Genomic DNA, 14,997 nt, shown 5'->3' with positions numbered 1-14,997 from the left:
TGGTGGGAATTTTCATTAATGCAGCCACTGTATGTATGGAGGTTCCTCAAAAAGCTAAAAATATAAATGTAATTCCACTAAGAATTTACTAAAAGAAGAAAAATCATAGATTTTAAAAGATATATCCACCCATATGTTTATTGCCACACTATTTACAACAGCTAAGAAATTGTAGCAACCAGTGTCCATCAATAAATAAATGAATAAGAGAGATATGGGACATATACACAATGGAATATAATGCAGCCATAAAAAATATATATATTCGGCCATTTGGGGTAACATGGGTGGACCTAGAGGGCATTATGCTCAGTGAAATAAGCCAGGGGGAGAATGACACATACCATATGATTTCACTTATTTGTGGAATGTAAAATCAAAACAAAATACAATGAATAAAGCAGCAGTAGACACACAGACACTGAGGAGTGACTGGTTAGGTAAGTGGTGGTTCACACCAGGAAGCAGTTGGATGAGTAAGATAAATACATGAACGGATAAAGAGGAACAAAAATCTCAATCATAATATAAATTGGTCAGGGGGTGAAAGAACAGCATAGAGAATGTATAGTTAGTAGTTATGTCACATATTTCTATGTTGAGTGATAGTAACTACACTAGTTGGGTGAAGAAATAATGGTTTGTATAATCATTGAATAAGTATGTTCTATACTAGAAATGAATAGAATATTCTATATCAACCATACTTCAATATAAAAAATGCAACAACTAATACAAAAACAATATCAGGCACAGGACACACAAAAATACTGTTAAGGAAATTTCAAGGGTTCATCACTGGAAGATGATGGCATGAGTAGTTCAGTGGAAATCTCCTCCCCAAAACATATATACTTATGAAAATACAATAAATGCAAGTATTCATAAAAGAGACACCAGTGGATGCAGTACAACACCCAGAATATATCTACATCAGTGAGAATTCAACATCACACAAAGGGGATAAGATGCAAGCCGCACTCAGGTGGGATGCAAATGCTCCCCCACCCCACAACTCGGCGGGAAGAAAGGAGTCAGAACGGGGAGGGAGTGAAAACCCAGGACAGCTAAAGAACCAGCTCTAGAAATCCACACCTGGAGTGCAGAAACAAGGTTCATGGGGTGCTGGATATTAGAGAAATGGAAAAGTAAAACATGTGGGCAGGTCCCCGCAACCAGTGCCCCTGAGGCAAAGAAAAGCAAGTGCTTTCTGCAAGTCTTAAAGTGACAGGGACCGCATAGCTGGACGAAGTCATCCCGGCACACATAGCCAGCAGCTGGGAATCCCGGGGAAATTTAGGTGCCCTAAACCCCAGGGAGGCAGCACAGTTCTGAAGCCCCTCACAACAGTAAGCAGCCTGCCAGTCATTCCTCCAAATGGCACAGACCATGATACAGAGGTCCAGCAGTGGGAGAGCATCAGCAAGTGCCAGGGGCAGTGGCACCAGAAGGGACTGGGAGCAGATCATGAGTGTCAATGGTGCAGAGGGGACTGGGAGAGGCTTGTGCGAGCCTGCAGTGGCAGCGACCAAACAGCCCGGGAGCGGCTCGCGCTCACCAGCAGCAGTGGAGCTAGAGGAGCCCGGTAGAGGTTCACATGGGAGAGCCCCACACACACCTGCAGCAGAGCCAGAGGGAGCAGGCACACTCCCAGCAGCTGACTGGAATCCCAGCGCAATGCACAGCCACCCAGGCCAGACCCAAAGGCTGCTGCTGGCACACAGCTGCCTGGCAGGGGCGCTGCTATCACGGAGGAGCACACCTGGTGAGCCTGCCAGTCCCTGCAGGGCTCCATGCTGCTCTGACGGAGACCCCGCCCACAGTAGCTTAAGGGATTAACCCGGTGGCTGCTCCAGGAGTGCGGGTAACCAACATAGGCAGTGGAGAATGGCAAGACATCCAGCAAGCAGGAAAGGACTTTCTTCTCCCAGCTGACACACCTGCAACCTGCCTACAGCCACCATTATTACCATGAAAAGGCAAAAAATTTAGTCGAGTCAAAGATAGTTCAGAAAACACCTGAGAGAGGATCTGCAGAGACAGACCTAACCAGTCTCCCTGAAAAAGAATTCAAAATAAAAATTATAAACATGCTGACAGAGCTGCAGAGAAATATGCAAGAGCTAAGGAATTAAGTCTGGAGGGAGATTACAGACATCCAGAGGGAGATTACAGAAGTTAAACAAACTCTGGAAGGATTTATAAGCAGAATGGATAAGATGCAAGAGGCCATTGATGGAATAGAAACCAGAGAACAGGAACGCATAGAAGCTGACATAGAGAGAGATAAAAGGATCTCCAGGAATGAAACAATATTAAGAGAACTGTGTGACCAATACAAAAAGAACAATATCCACATTACAGGGTACCAGAAGAAGAAGAGAGAGAAAAAGGGATAGAAAGTGTTTTTGAAGAAATAATTGCTGAGAACTTCCCCAAACTGGGGGAGGAAATTGTTCCTCAGTCTATGGAGGCACATAGAACTCCTGAGAGATGGGACTCAAAGAGGACAACACCAAGACACAGAATAATTAAAAGGCAAAGATCAAGGACAAGGACAGAGTATTAAAGGCAGCAAGAGAGAGAAAAAAGGTGACCTACAAAGGAAAATCCATCAGGTTATCATCAGACTTCTCAACAGAAACCTTACAGGCCAGAAGAGAATGGCATGATATATTTAATGCAATGAAACAGAAGGGCCATGAACCAAGGATACTGTATCCAGCACAATTATCATTTAAATATGAAGGAGGGATTAAACAATTCCCAGACAAGTGAAAGCTGAGGGAATTTGCCTCCCACAAACCATCTCTACAGGGTATTTCAGAGGGAATGCTCCTAAAAAGAGCACAGAACAAAACACCCAACATATGAAGAATGGAGGAGGAGGAATAAGAAGGGACAGAAATAATGATCAGAATGTGTTTATAATAGCTCAATAAGTGAGTTAAGTTAGGCAGTAAGATACTAAAGAAGCTAACCTTGAACCTTTGGTAACCACGAATATAAAGCCTGAAATGGCAATAAGTACATATCTTTCAATAATCACCCTGAATGCAAATGGACTGAATGCACTAATCAAAAGACACAGAGAAATAGAATGGATAAAAAAGAAAGACCCATCTATATGCTGCTTACAAGAGACTCACCTCAGAACCAAAGTCATGCAGATTAAAAGTCAAGGGATGGAAAAAGATATTTCATGGAAACAACAGACAGAAAAAAGCAGGTGTTGCAATACTAGTATCAGACAAAATAGACTTCAAAATAAAGAAAGTAACAAGAGATAAAGAAGGACATTACATAATGATAAAGGACTCAGTCCAACAGGAAGATATAACCATTATAAGCATATATGTACCCAATACAGGAGCACCAATATATGTGAAACAAATACTAACAGAATTAATGGAAGAAATGGAATGCAATGCATTCATTTTGGGAGACTTTAACACACCACTCACTCCAAAGGACAGATTCACCAGACAGAAAATAAGTAAGGACACATAGGCACTAAACAACACACTGGAACATATGGACCTAATAGAAATCTATAGAACTCAACATCCAAAAACAAGAGGATACATATTCTTCTCAAGTGCACATGGAACATTCTCCAGAATAGACCACATACTAGGCCACAAAAAGAGCCTCAGTAAATTCCAAAAGATTGAAATCCTATCAACTAACTTTTCAAATCACAAAGGTATAAAACTAGAAAAAAATTGTACAAAGAAAGCAAAAAGGCTCACATACACATTGAGGCTTAACAACATTCTCCTAAATAGTCAATGGATCAACAATCAAATTAAAATGGAGATCCAGCAATATATGTAAACAAATAACAACAACACAAAGCCCCAACATCTGTGGGACCCAGCAAAAGCAGTCTTAAGAGGAAAGTATACAGCAATAAAGGAATATTTAAAGAAGGGGGAACAATCCCAAATGAATAGTCTAATGTCACAATTATTGAAATTGGAAAAAGAAAAACAAATGAGGCCTAAGGTCAGCAGACAGAGGGACATAATAAATATCAGAGAAGAAATAAATAAAATTGAGAAAAATAAAACAATAGAAAAAATCAATGAAACCAAGATCTGGTTCTTTGAGAAAATAAACAAAATAGGTAAGCTTTTAGCCTGACCTACTAAGAGAAAAAGAGGCAACACACAACAACAGAATCAGAAACGAGAAAGGAAAAATCACGACGGACCCCACAGAAACACAAAGAATTATTACAGAATACTTTGAAAACCTGTATGCTAAGAAGCTGGAAAAGTAGGAGAAATGGACAACTTCCTAGAAAAATACAACCTTCCAAGACTGACCCAGAAAGAAACTGAAAATCTAAACAGATCAATTACCAGCAACGAAATTGAATCAGTAATCAAAAACTACCCAAGAACAAAACCCTCGGACCAGATGGATTTACTTCGGAATTTTATCAGACATACAGAGAAGACATAATACCCATTCTCCTTAAACTTTTCCAAAAAATAGAAGAGGAGGGAATACTCCCAAACTCATTCTTTGAAGCCAACATCACCCTTATACCAAAACAAGACAAAGACCCCACCAAAAGAGAAAACTACAGACCAATATCCTTGATGAACATAGATGCAAAAATACTCAATAAAATATTAGCAAACCAAATTCAAAAATACATCAACAGGGTCATACACCATGACCAAGTGGGATTCATCCCAGGGATGCAAGGATGGTACAGCATTCGAAAATCCATCGGCATCATCCACCACATCAACCAAAATAAGGACAAAAACCACATGATCATCTCCATAGATGCTGAAAAAGCATTAGACAAAATTCAACATCCATTCATGACAAAAACTCTCAACAAAATGGGCATAGAGGGCAAGTACCTCAACATAATAAAGGCCATATATGATGAACCCACAGCCAACATCATACTGAACAGTGAGAGGTTGTAAGCTATTCCTCTGAGATCGGGAACAAGACAGGGATGCCAACTCTCCCCACTTTTATTCAACATAGCACTGGAGGTCCTAACCGTGGCAATCAGACAAAACAAAGAAATATAGGGAATCCAGATTGGTAAAGAAGAAGTCAAACTGTCACTATTTGCAGATGACATGATATTGTACATAAAAAACCCTAAAGACTCCACTCCAAAACTACTAGAACTGATATTGGAATACAGCAAAATTGCAGAATACAAAATTAACACACAAAAATCTGTAGCATTCCTATACACTAACAATGAACTAATAAAAAGAGAAATCAGGAAACCAATTTCATTCACAATAGCATCAAAAAGAATAAAATACCTAGGAATAAACCTAACCAAGGAAGTGAAAGACCTATACCCTGAAAACTACAAGACACTCTTAACAGAAATTAAAGAGGACACTAACAAATGGAAACTCATCACATGCTCCTGGATAGGAAGAATTAATATAATCAAAATGGTCTTCCTGCCCAAAGCAATATACAGATTTGATGCAATCCCTATCAAATTACCAACACCATTCTTCAATGAACTGGAACAATTAGTTCAAAAATTCATATGAAACTGCCAAAGACCCCGAATAGGCAAATCAATCCTGAGAAGGAAGAATAAAGTGGGGAAGGGAAACTCACTCCCCAACTTCAATCTCTACTACAAAGCCACAGTAATCAAGACAATTTGGTACTGGCACAAGAACAGAGCCACAGACCAGAGGAACAGAGTAGAGACTCCAGCCATTAACCCAAACATGTAAGGCCAATTAATATATGATAAAGAAGCCATGGACATACAATGGGAAAATGACAGCCTCTTCAACAGATGGTGCTGGCAAAACTGAACAGCTACATGTAAGAGAATGAAACTGGATCACTCTAACCCCATACACAAAAGTGAATTTGAAATGGATCAAAGACCTGAATGTAAGTCATGAAACCATAAAACTCTTAGAAAAAAACATATGCAAAAATCTCATGGACATAAACATGAGTGAATTCTTCATGAACATATCTCCCTGGGCAAGGGAAACAAAAGCAAAAATGAACAAGTGGGACTATATAAAGCTGAAAAGCTTCTGTACAGCAAAGGACACCATCAATAGAACAAAAAGCTATCCTACAGTATGGGAGAATGTATTCATAAATGACAGATCTGATAAAGTATTGACATACAAAATATATAAAGAGCTCACACACCTCAACAAAGAAAAAGCAAATAATCCATTAAAAAATGGGCAGAGGAGCTGAATAGTCAGTTCTCTAAGGAAGAAATCCAGATGGCCAATAGGCACATGAAAAGATGCTCCACATCGCTAATCATCGAGAAATGCAAATTAAAACCACAATGAGATACCACCTCACACCAGTAAGGATCACCATCATCGAAAAGAGAAACAGCAACAAATGTTGGTGGGGTTGTGGACAAAGGGGAACCCTCCTATACTGCTGATAGGAATGTAAATTTGTTCAACCATTGTGGAAAGCAGTATGCTCAAAATAGAAATACCATTTGACACAGGAATTCCACTTCAAGGAATTTTCCCTAAGAATGCAGCACTCCAGTTTGAAAAAGACAGATGCACCCCGATGTTTATCACTGCACTATTTACACTAGCCAAGATATGGAAGCAACCTAAATGTCTATCAGTAGATGAATGGGTAATGATGTGGTACATACATGCAATGGAATATTACTCAGCCATAAGAAAAAAACAGATCCTACCGTTCACAACAACATGGATGGAGCTAGTGGGTATTATGCTCAGTGAAATAAGCCAGGCGGAGAAAGGCAAGTACCAAATGATTTCACTCATATGTGGAGTATAAGAACAAAGGAAAACTGAAGGAACTAAACAACAGCAGAATCACAGAACTCAAGAATGGACTAACAGTTACCAAAAGGAAAGGGACTGGGGAGGATGGGTGGGAAGAGAGGGATAAGGTCAGGGAATAAGAAAAAGGGCATTATGTGTGTGGGCGGCATGGGGAGAGCTGTGCAACACAGAGAAGACAGTGATTTTACAGCATCTTACTACGAAGGAGGACAGTTACTGCGAAGGGGTTTGTGGGGGGGACTTGGTGAAGGGTGGAGCCTAGTAAACATAATGTTCTTCATGTAATTGTAGATTAATGATACCAAAAATGAAATACTGTTATGGAACTCAGTGTATAGATTGTGAGAATTAAAATTTGAAAGTGAATTTATATTGCAATGACTTGAGGAGTACTTTGGTGAACAGATAATCTTCATGAGCAACTTCACAAGTATTGATTGAGTGCCTGCCATGTGCCTCTCACCAGCCTGTAATGTGGGAATATAATGTGAAGAAAGAGATGAAATCTCTTCTTGTTTCAAACTCACCATCCCATTGATGTGAGACAGAAACTGAAGAAATTAGCAAATCCAATGGAGTCTATTATGTCAGGTGATAATTTCTGTAAGTGTGTAACAACCAGGATATTATAACTGGGGATAACAATGGAGGACTGAAAAGCAGAGGAAGGTCACTTCACTCCCAGGGAACAGGAAGAGCAAATAGCCTGGCGCTGAAAGAGTGTGTCAGCTCCGAGAGCCCCAGCATGGTGGGGAAAGTGCAAGCCCTGTGCCCTGCAGGTGGTCAGATATGTCAGCCAGACACACCTTCTCTCCTCTAAGTTCACACCATCACCCTGAATTGATGGCATTCGTTCTCTGTGAGGCACCCTGACTCCGATTCGTAATGTCCATTCCACTCCATCCCACAGCATCACCTCCTCAGTTCTCTCATTCCCACCACATTATTTCATCATCTTCCCTTCATCTGGCTCAGAGACAAATAGTGCATCAGACCATGGCATTTGGACAAGTTCAAGTAGTTCAACAGGCTGTATGCTTTGAAATGATATCGTGGATTCACATCTTGCTTGCATAAAGAAAAAATGGTATTGAGTGTATTATTTTGTGACAAAATTCCATTAGCTTACATTTGTAAATGTATTTTATGAGTATAGATGATTTAAGATACCCGTGAAACAAAATAAGTAAAGGTAACTCTCATCCTACCATCAAAATAATATCTATCATAATATTTAGTTTATTTTCAATATATATTGATTGATATATCATATGAAACATATGATGTAAAATTGAGTAACACTCTAAGTATCTCAATATTTCCTTAAATATTATAATTATGTACATATTCCAGTGACTTAAAATATAAAATAACTTTTTGGAATATAAAGCTTCATAATATTTTGCTTTAGTAACAGAATTCACATAAATGTAGATTTCCAAAATTTCACTAATCTAAAACACTGAGATTAGTGTGTACATAAAGAATTCATTGATTGTGTGTTTACATTTTTATTTAAATAATAATGCCCTCTTTTGACCCATATATTCATGTTGCTTCCCATCCAGCATTTACCCTGATGCTGATCAGATGGCAGCATTTGGTTATTTTACTTCACTCACAATACCTCAGTAATCACCTATTTTTTCTCTATGTAATGCACCAAGTCTGAACGGGGCCTATTGTGGATTTGATCTTCACTTTTGTGGTTAATGTGTGCTTTTGTATTACAGTTTATCTGTAGGTTCTTCACAAAAGTTTGTGTCATTTTAAGATTTGATATGTTAATCTTTTCCTGATTAATATGTAAGAATCTTGTACAGTACAGACCTTTAGCCTATGCTTTGTCATCAGACCTCACTTTTAAAATATTTTATCATGGTTTACATCTTTTGCTTCTCCTAAGAAATATATATATTTTTTAAATATTTAAAATACTAAATTATTTTCCTGTAGTATCTTATTCATTGGCTTTGTTCATAGTTTAGGTAAATATTTACCCATATATGCCTCTCTGGTTGTTTAATAGATACATTTTCTACATTTAAATAGTAAATAAATTTCATTATTAAGGTGAAAATAGGATCAAAAGTTTATTATTAATTTGTTACAAAAACTTCAGAGAAATTAACTGAGGAATCCTTTCTCAGTTACGGAATTGTTAGGCAGAAAGACAGGAGAGAAAGAAGGAAGCCAGTAAATCCCCCTAGAATGAACTCAAGGAGTTAGCCCGGTAAACCAGGGAGCCGGGAAGGACTCACAGAGGTAATGAGTCCATGAGTCGAAGCTCCAAAGGCCAGGAGGGACTTAGAATGTCTGGATGTTTCCCAGACAGAGAAAAGTCACCCAAGAGCTTCTCCGCCCTACCCCATAAAGTGAGCACAAGTTTACTCTTATCCAGGGACATGTCATGTCTTATGATCTTTTGTAAGTTTGGCCTTTCATTCATCTTCTCACCTTTCCACCTCATAAATGAAGTGACTTACCCGGTTGGAAAGGAGATGGGTGGCCGAGTTGGGCAAACGTGAGCCTGCTCAGAAGCTGCCCCAGACCTTCCTGCCTGGAGGTCTCGTCTCGGGCTCCCTCACCCCATATGCCTTCCCAGTTGAATACATGGGTTGTGTGGGCCTCCGGAGGCAGGCAGGAGAGGCACAGCACTGTTTCCCACTGAGGAAGAACATGAGGAGCACGAGGGAACCAGGCCCTCAGGAGGTCCCCAGGGTCTGTCCCTTCACATAATCATCTGCTGGTCCCCAAATGCTATGAAGACAGAGACGATGAGAAGAGTACCCTCCTTGTTTCCCACAAATGGCCTGAGATGACACATTGTTTACAGTTGACTGCTTTAAATTCATTAACTTAATGAAACAATTGATTTATTGATTGTGTATGCTAAACATTTTGTCATTGTTTTACTTATCACACCACAAATATTCATTCACTGTCTGTTGTGTGCCCATCCCTCTTTTAAACACCGAATATAATATTGTGATAAAAGAAAATTGGAAAGAATTAAGAAAATATTCTTAATCTGAAATAAATTGCACATGCTTTTTTATAAGTCCAAAGAATGCCGTGGTGGTAGACATAGAGATATACAGGACTCGTTCATTAATTATTATACTAAAGCTGTGTACAATACCAAAAAGGCTTTTTAAACATTTCAAAACTAATTTAAAGTTCAGTGATAGCTAGATATAGCAACATATTATATTACTTTTTAATATTTTTATTGAATTAGAGTTGATATACAGTATTATATTGGTTTCAGATATACAACATGGTGATTCAGCAGTTATCTACATAATTAAACGATCACCCCAAGTAGTGTAGTTACTATCTGTCAACATAAAAAGATGTTACAGAACTGTTGATTATATTTTGTATGCTGTGCTTTCATCTCTGTGACTGACTTATATTATGATGGGAATTCTGTGCCCTGTTGTCCCCTTCACCTATTTCAACCCCCTAGTCCAAACACTCCACCATGGCAACAACACAGAAACTTACAATTTAAAATATTTATCTTTAGTCAACATCATATATAGAAAGCAAAAGTCACAACATACAGTGATTCAACAGTTATCTCCATTAAATCCTCACCCCAACTACTGTAGTTTCTATCTGTCCATAGAAATATGTTACAGAAATATTGACAGTATTCCCTATGCTGTACTTCATTACAGTGATTAATTTATATTATTATATTATGACTGAGATTTTGTGCCTCTTTATCCTCTTCACCTATTTCACTCACCCATCCCAACCCCTCCCCCATGGTAACCACCAGCATCTTCTCAGTGTCTGTGATGCTGTTGCTCATTTAGTTTAGTTTAGTTTTGATTCTACATACAAGTGAAATCATATGATATTTGTCTTTCTCAGTCTGGCTTATTTCACTTAGTAAAATGCCCTCTAAGTTTATCTATGTTTTTGCAAATGCAAGCAATCATCCTCTAAAAATGCATTAAGATATGATATCTGTGAAATAAGATTCAAGTATCATTTTGGGTAAAATCACAATATTTCCAGGATTTCTTGCCTGGTCTTAGTGCATCTCCATATCAATAGGTGACTACAGGGGGGAATGAGAGCATATCTGGACCTGAGAGGTTGGGTGGGGCCTGTTTACAGCTGGGTTGCCAGAGACACGGGCAAGCAGAAGTGGACAACTGCTTGTAAGCAATAAACAGGCTTCTCCCACTTTATTTCTCCCCTTGACTGATTTTGGTTTCAAAGGTATTTTCCATGGGCTGGGAAAATACTTTCCCACCGGAGTTACACCCACTTTTTTGCATATGTAGCCATCCAGACATCAGTGGTTCCTTATTGCCTGCCCTTTCATTCTTTCTCCTCAAAAGCCACGTATTTCCAAGGGCCTGGGGTGGTCTAGCAAATCCGACTCTTCTGACACAAAATGTGAATCCCACTCCTCCACACCAAATGCCATGGTGTATTTTTTCCCTGCATATATGTATAACAATAACAATAATATACACAGCAGTAATAGTAGCGTAACAACATTTGGGTACCCAGAACTGATTACAATGTGTATAAGTATGTGGGAGGGAGTCTTCCCACACATACTCACACCGAGCAATTCTTGAACACAAGCACGGTGTCCAAGAATGTACCTCAACCGTGTTGCTGTCTTCCAGGAGACAGCACCAGATTCCCAGGGTAAGGGCTCCATCCTTCAAGACTGCCCTCCACCCCCCACTCCAGATGCTGGTCGCAAGCCCCAGGCAACTTCCTGTGATCGTGACGTACCAGCTACGGATTGGTGGTTCCCACCACCTCCCCCTTAGGTTCAGTTAATTTGCCAGCATGGCTCACAGAACTCAGGAAAACACTTACATTTACTAGTTTAATGAAGGATAACATAAAGGGTACAGGTTAACAGCCAGATGAAGAGACAGAAGGCAAGATTCCAAATAATGGAGCTTCTATCCTCCTGGAGCTTGGGGCCTGGCTGGGTGGCACATGGAGGTGTTCTTGTTCCCCAAGCTTAGGAGCTCTCTCTCTGACTGAGAAGCAGAATAAAGCCGAGCAACGCTGGGCAGAACAGAGCACCAAGATCTTCTCAGGGGTTCTTCTGAGGGCTCCATTGCATAGTCATGACTGACTAAATTATCTGCCATTGGCTGATTCAGCCTCCAGCCCCCTGCCCTTGGATGGGGTCCAAAGTCTCTCATTAACATGACAAGACAGTCATTTCTCCTTTAAGACTTTGCAGTGTTTTCAGGAACTGTGGATGAAGACCAAATATACCTGGAAATATATATATTTGGTCATATAAATGACCAAATACATGTATTTCTTAGAACTCACTATATTACAGGTATGTTCCTTCTATACCCATTTTTTGAGGGTTTTAATCATTAAATGATGTGTTTTGTAAATAATTGTTCTGTATCTGATGAGATGATCATGTTACTTTTATCTTTCATTCTATGAATATACTTGATCCTATTTATTGATTGTGTTTATTGAATGATTACATACCAGGGACCAATCTCCCTTGATCATTGTAGATAATCCATTTTCTGTGCTATTGAATTGTGTTTTATTTTTTGGCAAATTTTTCAAGAGTAATTTTGCATTTACATTCATCAGTAATATTGGTTAATATTGGTTGGAAGTTTTCTTTCAGTGTTTTTAACTGGCTTTGTTAAAATGCTAATGCCATCCTCCTAAAATGAGATTGGGAGTGTTCCCTTCTCTTAACTTTTTAGAGACATTTGAAAATGAATAGCAATACTACTTTTTTATAAGTGTTTGGTGGATTTGACCATCAGAAGTTCCTGTTCTTCATTGGGAAGGTCTTGATTACTGACAATCTCTTCAGTTATTATTGTTCTTTCAGATTTTCTCTCTCTTCCTGAGTCCTTCTTGTATGTTACTAGGAATCTTTCTATTTCCTCTAGGTTATCATAGGTGTTGGTATATAGCTCTTCATAGCAGTCTCTTATGATCCTTTGTATTTCTGTATTACCCATTTTAATGCCTTATATTTCATTTCATATTTTATTTATTGAGTGTTCTCCTTTTTTCTTCCCTGTCTGGCTAAAGGTTTGTCAAATGTGTTTATATTTTCAATATTCCTGCTTTTAAGTTCAGATGCTCAACTTAAAATTGACATTTTTCATTGCTTTTCTGATGTCTATTTCATTTATTTCTGCTGTAATCTTTGTTACTGTCTTCCTTCTGCTCACATTGATGTTAGTTTTTTGCTTTTCTAGTAGCTTGTGTTGTAAAATAAGATTGTTTATTTGAATTTTTTGGTACTTCTTTATTAATGTAAATGTTTATCCCTGCATCTTCAATTTCAGAATTATTTTTGAAGCATCCCATATATTTTTGTATGGTGTGTTTCCATTTTGTTTGGTTTTGAGATATTTTTATTTTTCTTCATATTTCTTTGGCCCATTGGTTGTTCAATAAAGTATTCATTATTTTCACATATTTGTGAGTTTCCCTTCTGTTAGTGATTTCTAGCTTCTTATCCTTGTGATCAGAATACATACTTGGTAAAATTTCAGTGTTCTTAAATTCACTAAGACTGTAGAAAGGGAAGCTTTTTCTCATTTCATGAGCTTTTGAAAATTATCCAGACTTGCACCTAGTTACCTGCAACGACCAGGCTCCAGGGACCCCCTGAGATGGCATGCTGCCCCTGCGCTCTGGTGCTCTTTCCACAGAAGAAAAAAAACGTGTCTCTCCCTTTACTCACACCTGCTGATGGCTGCACAGTGCTGTGTATTTAACTGAGGAGTTACTGAAGGTTAGGTACTCAAGGCAAGAAAGTTCTCCAGATGGCACCCAGGGAGGCTGCCTTCTATTTCCAGAGTCAGACAGTGACCTATTTTTCAACCCAGGTAAGCTACTTATCTGAGGTGTAACAGTTACAAAATTAAGGGATACAAAAGAATCAGACTTTCATAAATTCAAAAGGAAAAACATTTCCTTTTTCCTTCGAGGAAACTGCTGAAATTTCTTTGGAACTTTGTGAAAGATGATGTATTTCAGATGCAGAAATGAGTGTATTCTTTCAGCCACAGGATCCTCCTCTGTAATTTATGTGGAATCTGTATGTTAAACCCATGTGGACTCAAATATTTTACTGTTTTGTTGCAGAAATGTTACTGTATACTATTTCATTTTTTCATATCACAACAGTGAATTTGTAAAATTCTTCATATTAAAAGGAATAAAGTAATAATTAATGAACTTTTTTAGTATAACATATTTTAAAATAAACTCTAGAGTTTAATGATTTCACATCTTTGGGTACTTTATATGTACTAATCTTTATATGTGTTAAGGCTGACGGGGTCAGCCTTAAGGAACTTATTGACTATTGAGTTAATCTACATATCAAACTATGTAGTAAGTATTACTTTCAGCCTTAGGAATTTTTTGTCTATTTTAGGACTAATCTCCATATTGAATGATGTATTAGGTATTACTAGTGTCATCAAAGAAAGTTTTTAATGATGTAATTTGATGAATATAAGAGAGAGAGAGAGAAATGAGAGAGTAGTCCCGTAAAAGTTCCATTAATTTTTGGCCACAGCCTTGACAATGGAATGTGTGGCTCCTGATGTAATGGTGGCAGAGTTCTTGGTAAAAAAAAAAGCTGTGATTTGCCATTTTGTTCGGGTGAACTGAGAAAGAATTTTCAGTGAAATATTCTGGTAAGATAAATTAGAATGAAAACTTAGTTTCACATTTTAAAATGTCATACAGATTAAAGGTTTAGTTGCAGAAAATGAAACTTGAAAATAACAAAGCAAACAGATAGATGAAGATGGTACCATGGAAAATAACCTAAGATTTAAAATTTTTTTGAAAATCTAAAGAGAATAATAAGAGGAACGACAATTGAAAACATGTTTAAACTAATGGAATTTATTTGAAATTTATATTAAAAGCAAAGGAATAACACCTTATGTCTTAACAGAAAAAGATTAACATACCAAGTTAATAAATACCACAAACATTTTGATGAAAAATTTACAGAAACAAATTCATCATCGATTAAAAATGCAAATTACACCTACAATAGGATGCTTTTACAAGATGAATCATGTGTAAGAAAAATTATGATTGCAATGATTGTGAGAATGATAAAAGAGCAAAACTGTCTTCTGTGGTAGATCAGGGTAGATTCGTT

Source organism: Manis javanica, chromosome 14 (genome assembly GCF_040802235.1).
Source record: "Manis javanica isolate MJ-LG chromosome 14, MJ_LKY, whole genome shotgun sequence".
Classification (NCBI taxonomy): domain Eukaryota; kingdom Metazoa; phylum Chordata; class Mammalia; order Pholidota; family Manidae; genus Manis; species Manis javanica.
Note: the sequence above shows the minus strand (reverse complement) of the source record.